This window comes from Crocuta crocuta, unplaced genomic scaffold (assembly GCF_008692635.1).
Source record: "Crocuta crocuta isolate KB4526 unplaced genomic scaffold, BGI_CrCroc_1.0 scaffold179, whole genome shotgun sequence".
Lineage (NCBI taxonomy): Eukaryota > Metazoa > Chordata > Mammalia > Carnivora > Hyaenidae > Crocuta > Crocuta crocuta.
This window is the reverse complement of record NW_027551568.1, coordinates 9,564,984-9,571,228: the sequence shown is the minus strand read 5'-3', so window position 1 is coordinate 9,571,228 and position 6,245 is coordinate 9,564,984. Positions and strand designations below refer to the sequence as shown.

General features: G+C 43.5%; 1 pseudogene; it reads right to left on the bottom strand.

Moving 5' to 3' along the window:
• Nucleotides 1–313: 313 nt before the first annotated feature.
• The window catches only part of LOC144220235 (large ribosomal subunit protein P1 pseudogene), a 6,805-nt pseudogene continuing 873 nt past the window's right edge, over nt 314–6,245 (bottom strand).

The window sequence follows — 6,245 nt, the reverse complement described above, 5'->3', positions numbered from 1 at the left end:
CAGACCCGCGGGGGGGGGGGGGGGGGGGGGGGGGGAGACTCTGGGAACTAGCACTTTCCAAGTGCTTCCAGGGCAGGAGGGTCCGTGAAGACCTAGTGAATTTCAGTTAGAGCTTCACTTAGAATTTCCATCAGAGCTATCATTTACTGAAAGCTTACAATGCACCAAGTTCTAAGCAAAGCCTTCCGCGGACACCCTTCCCAAACATCACACACACAAACCTTGGGGTTGGCAGTATTCTTTTCATTACAGTGATGAGACAGGCCTAGAGATGTGGATAGTTGACTATTTAAAGTCACAGAGCAAGTAGCAATCAGCTGGGTTCAGCCCTGTGGCCGGCGTCGCGGCTGATACTGACGCTCATTCGGAAAGTGCAGTCTGTTTGACTGCGCAACTCCTGGCAGAGTAGGTGATGGGGGCAATGCAGGCGAGAAAATGCATGCCAGCCAAAAATCTGTCCAGTGTCTTTCCGTGTCCTCCTAGGTCTGTAACCAGTCAGGAAGAAAGGGTGAACCAAAGGGCACTTGAGTGATACACTGATAAGTATTTAAACACTGGCTCGGGAAGGGAGGGGGAAGAGATATCCTCATTTGTGGCATTTTCTCATTTCTGTGGTATAAACACTCCACTGTGACCAATTTCAAGCTACCAGCTTGGCATCAACTACTTCGCAACATTTCCTGAAAATTTAACAAGAGCTTGTTGTTTGAACTGGCTCCAGGACACCTGTGGAATCAATTCCATCCTGAGAAAATAATATTTGTTGGTTAGAAGTACGGACTCCCCCACCCTCCAGTCCAAAATAATCCAGAGTGTTCTGTCATCCCTCAGTGATCTCATCCAGGCTTCTTCTCAGGAGGGCTAATGTGTACTTGAGCCTGGAAGACCCACACAGTGTGGTCATGTGATTGGCGTTGCAGGCAGAACACTAATGACTTCAAGCTCCGGGTTCCACGGATGGGAAATTCAAGCAAGGGACATCCTAGACCAGAAGAATAGGTTTCATGCATCAACCCGGAGAAAAAGTCCATCCAACCCAAGATTGGGTTCAATTAGTGAAAGAACAAATTAGAACTCTTACAAATGAAAAAAGCAGAGTGGGAATAGAGATGAACTACGTATATATATGCACCTTATGTGTATGAAAGATATATATGTAGTATACGTAAATAGTATATATATCACCACCTTCATGGGGGTGAAGAGGTCACAATGAATCAGTCTTTGAAAATCAATATAAACTTAATTTTAACAATGGGATTTCAATAAAAGAAAAAGGGGTATGGAAACCAGGGATCATCCTTTCCCTCGGGCTCAGATTTGCTTTGCTGCTTCTCAGAACACTGGGTTAAGTTTGGTCTTTCTGGGAAGAAGTAGGTGGAGGCTTTGGGTGACAGTCTGTGGCATTGCTCAAGTTACATAACATTCGTAAGCCTCAGTTTCCTCAGCTGTAGAATGGTGATATTCATGACATCTTCAAAACAGCTTCTTGGATGAATTGAGTGTGAACGTTTATCTACATTTTATTTCAATGTTATGGGCAAGGGAAAAGATGTCCAAAATAATCAGTTCAAAGATTTTCTTTGGAGAGGAAAACAAGTGTGGTTTAAATAACACTATTCGACTAGAGGTTTAAAAGATGAATGTGTGGCTTACAGATTATTAGGATAGCATCAGGCTTAAAAGAGCATCGTGCCTTTGAATATCTGGTTAAAAGTTATTGAGCGCATCTAAAGAATAAGGGTTAGCAGAACAGAGTCAATCTAAGTCCCCAGAGGACTCTAAATCGCATTGAAGTCCATCAGGAAAAAAAAAAACAAAAACCCACCAGTGCTTTATCAGGAAAGCTAGATCCTTCCCGAAGGGGCTGAAAATCACATCAAGCCACCAAGTTCTGCCCCAGATCGGATTCCGAATTATTTCCTTTCATGGTAAACATCACACTGGGCAGGCATGAGGGTGAAATGAAACAGTAATAATAGTTAACAAAAACTGGATGTTTAGCCTGTGCCAGGACAAGTGGTGGGCACTTTACGTCCAACAGGAAATCACAGCATTCTCAAGTTTAAAATTCTCTAGGGGCTTTTCCGTGCACTTAAGACAAAACACACCTTCCATCCTTGATGTCAAAGCCCCTACATGATCTGATTCAATCTACCACCCCTCTACCCCTTGCCTAATATCCTCCGGCCCCAATGACACTATTTCTGCTCCTCAAACACATTAAAGCTGATTCCTGCCCCAGGACCTTCACACGACTGTTCTCCCTGCCAGGACTGCTCCTCTTCATGTTCTCATTGCTGGCTTCACTAGGACACTCATGTCTGGGAAAGACTGGACCTAAACTGCTATCCCCTCCCGCTCTAGTGTATGGCTCTACTCAGTCTTCTGCCGGGTACTTACCTCTGTCTGATGTCTTATTCAACTTGCTTATCTGCTTTCTCTCCCACATCTAGAACACTTCCTGGTATGTAGTAGGAGCCCAAAACAGACTTGTGGAATGAATGAATGATCTCACTCAATCTTCTTCCAGGCCCTATGGTAGCTCTACTATTCTCCGTATTTAACAAATGAGAAAACAAGGCACAGAGAGGTGGTACAATTTGCCCACAGTCATGAAGCTAGAAAACAGCAAAACTGAAATGCAAACCCAGATATGGCTCCAAAGCCTCCGGGCCCTATCCCTTCATTTTCACTTGTATCCTGTTATACATATTACACAGTTAAGTCTAGAAAATGGGAATGACTCTGCCCTTGCTGCTTTACATTGGCTCCCCTGCTTTCTTTTTATCAAAAAAAAATTTTTTTATTTTTTGAGAGAAACACAGAGCATGGGCAGGGGAGGGGGCAGAGAGAGAGAGAGGGAGACACAGAATCCAAAGCAGGCTCCAGGCTCCGAGCTGTCAGCACAGAACCCGAAGCGGGGCTTGAACCCACGAACCGTGAGATCGTGACCCGAGCCGAAGTTGAACATGTAACCAATTGAGCCACCCAGCCGCCCCTGGTTCCCCTGCTTTCATTAGTCAAAGGGCTATCTACTATTTTATGTAAGTCAAAATAAAGAAAAATGCTCACTTCAGGAGGGAATATGCCTATAATTGTAGAATTATATAATTCTATGCCTGACCTGAAAATTAGGCTGCTTAACCTTCCGCCCCCTCCCCCTGCCCATCCAGTGTCTGTTATCTCTTTTAAAACCAGGTTCAAGGGGCGCCTGGGTGGCTCAGTTGGTTGGGCGTCCGACTTCGGCTCAGGTCATGATCTCACGATTCGTGGGTTCGAGCCCCATGTCGGGCTCTGTGCTGACGGCTAGCTCAGAGCCTGGAGCCTGCTTCAGATTCTGTATCTCCCTCTCTCTCTGACCCTCCCCTGCTCATGCTGTCTTTCTCTCTTTCTTGAAGGAAGGAAGGAAGGAAGGAAGGAAGGAAGAAAGAAAGAAAGAAAGAAAGAAGGAAAGAAAGAAAGAAAGAAAGAAAGAAAGAAAGAAAGAAAGAAAGAAAGAAAGAAAGAAAGAAAGAAAGAAGAAAAACCAGGTTCAAGGCTGCCTTCCTACAAAGTGTTTCAAGGATTAACTGAGCCCAGCCCAGTACTGTTCCATGGGTATATATACATCCATTTCTTTCATTTTGCTCTCATTTCTACTTGATCCAACTGCACTGATTTTATTTCAAATACGTATTGTAATTTAAGTTAAAGCTTAAAAAATTTGCATCGTGTGTGCATGAGAAACATGTTCTGTCTTTACAATAAGCACTCTGGCTCCCTGAGAATGTGGCCCATGCCCACTGGGCTTCCTCTCTTAGACACATCCACGAGGGACCAGCAACATAGCAGAGAACATGTGTTCAGGTGTCTATTAGCAAAAAATGTGAATATACAAATAAAAATGTACTTTCTTCTCCATTCCTTGTTGAAATGTCTGGATCTGGGGAACAACGCAAATGCTTTATTACAAAATTCACTGTTTCACCATCATTGTAACTTGTTCATCATATTTACCACATCAAAGTGTATATTTCCAATAACCTAAAGTAGTAGAAATTCAAGTTTATCTTCAATCAAAAAGAATCTTGACAGCTACCCAGGATTTTATTATTTTTTTTAAAAGAGTACCTGAGTCTCACCTGTTACGATCTCATCCTTGTCACAGAACAATCTCCAGATTTAAATCCAGAGAAGCATAACTGTGGGTTTAGTCTTGTCAGAATATTTACTGATGAGGATTTTTATGCAATTTGCTTTCAAGACGTGAGCATTTGTCCTCTCTTTTTCTCACTAACTTTGATATCTCTTGAGGCACATGGTTCAACTCCATGGAAATCATTTTTTTAGGTCTTCTTTTTAATTTTTTACAAATAGTTTATTGTCAACTTGGTTTCCATATAACACCCAGTGCTCATCCCAACAAGTGCCCTCCTCCATGCCCATCTCCCCTCTCCCCGCCACCCCATCAGTCCTCAGTTTGTTCTCAGCATTCAAGAGTCTCTCATGGTTTGCCTCTCTCCCTCTCCCCCACTATTTCCCCCCTTCTTCTCCCCCATGGTCCTCCGTTAAGTTCCTCCTAATCCTCCTATATGTGCAAACATAGGGTATTTGTCTTTCTCTGCCTGACTTATTTCGCTCAGCATAACACCCTCAAGGTCCATCCATGTTGCTACACATGGCCAGATTTCATTGTTTCTCATTGCCATGTAGTATTCCATGGTATAGATAAACCACATCTTCTTGATCCATTCGTCTGTTGATGGACACTTAGGCTCTTTCCTCCATGGAAATCATTCTTGAGTCAAATCTTGGTAGCAAGAAAGTTCCTGCATTTAGAGTTGTTCCCACCCAATCCGTGGCCCCTCTGAGTAACTGAGGCACTAAGGTGAAAAGAACCATTCATCTGGTTGCAGAAGATCACATTTGTATTGACACCTTGATGCATGTCAGCGGCAAGGAGCAGGGAGTGGCAGGCCCAGGCTGTTTAGGAAGCAGTAAACACTGACAGACGCTGGTGTTCACTGGCTCCCAAGCACATCCTACCGTTTTGCACTGTCCCTTCCCATTCTGGTTCTCTCCCATAACCACAGCAAGGCACGTTCTGTATTAAACAACAGAACTTTTATTAGGATGGTTTTGGAATTTGTTTCATGTCATCAAATGATGAATACGGACAAGTGTAATTGGGCTGTAGGGACATGTGGGCAGCAGGCAGGCCTTTGCTGTTCATCTCTCCTCTGTGCCTCACCCTGTAGGTTGGCAGATATTTTTTTTCTCACACAGTCCGGCTCTGTCCATGTGGGAGATGATCTATCTGGTGGCTGACTACCTCAGACATGTGTTTACAGTGTGGCCACCGGAGAGGGACGCCAATTACCTTCAAAAGTCCCAAAGATGGTTCTAATTGGGGCAGCTCGGATCAGGGGCTTATCTCTATATTGTTAGCTGTTGTCAACGCTTCTAGATTTTCCTCATTGCCTACAAAGAGCAAGAGTCACCAGTGTAATCAATACCATTTGCATTTAAAACCAATAAAATTGGCCAATAAAATTGGATGCGACCTGAGATAGGCCAGCTGGCCCCGCTATACTGCCCAAGGCAATGGGTCAATTCCTCCACACAGTGTGGGCCCAGCCTTCAGGCTTGCAAGGTTGGAAGGTGAAGATCAGGACTTAAAGAATGGATCTGAGCCCCAGGTAGTTTCACAATTAACCAAGCTCTTAGAGCTTTATGCATAAAAACCATTCAGGGGACTGGAATTAAAATAAAAACTTAAAGAAAAATAAAAACCACCTTGAAATCATTCATAGGGAGAGTCATAACCAAGTCAAGAGCTTCCCATATTTGCTGAGCAAACAGGAAGCTAAATAGTCTCCAAAGGCTGTCTAATGATCACAGCATAAGAGCAATGACTAAGATCATCTAATTGATCTTTTTCTAAATGTTTTAATTTAAGTTAGTATTTATTTTGAGATAGAGAGAGAGCATGAGCAATGGAGAGGAAGAGAGAAAGGGAGAGAGAGAATCCCAAGCGGGCTCTGTACTAACAGGGCAGGGCTTGAACCCACAAACCACAAGATCATGACCTGAGAAGAAACCAAGAGTTGGATGCTTAACTGACTGAGGCATGTAGGTTCTCCAAGATCATCTAATTGGTCCTAGTGGCTGATGCCTAGCAGCTGAAAGGGTTCAGAACAAGCGTCTCCAAAATATGCCCCTTTGCCATGAGGATTATCTTTATTTATTTATTTATTTATTTA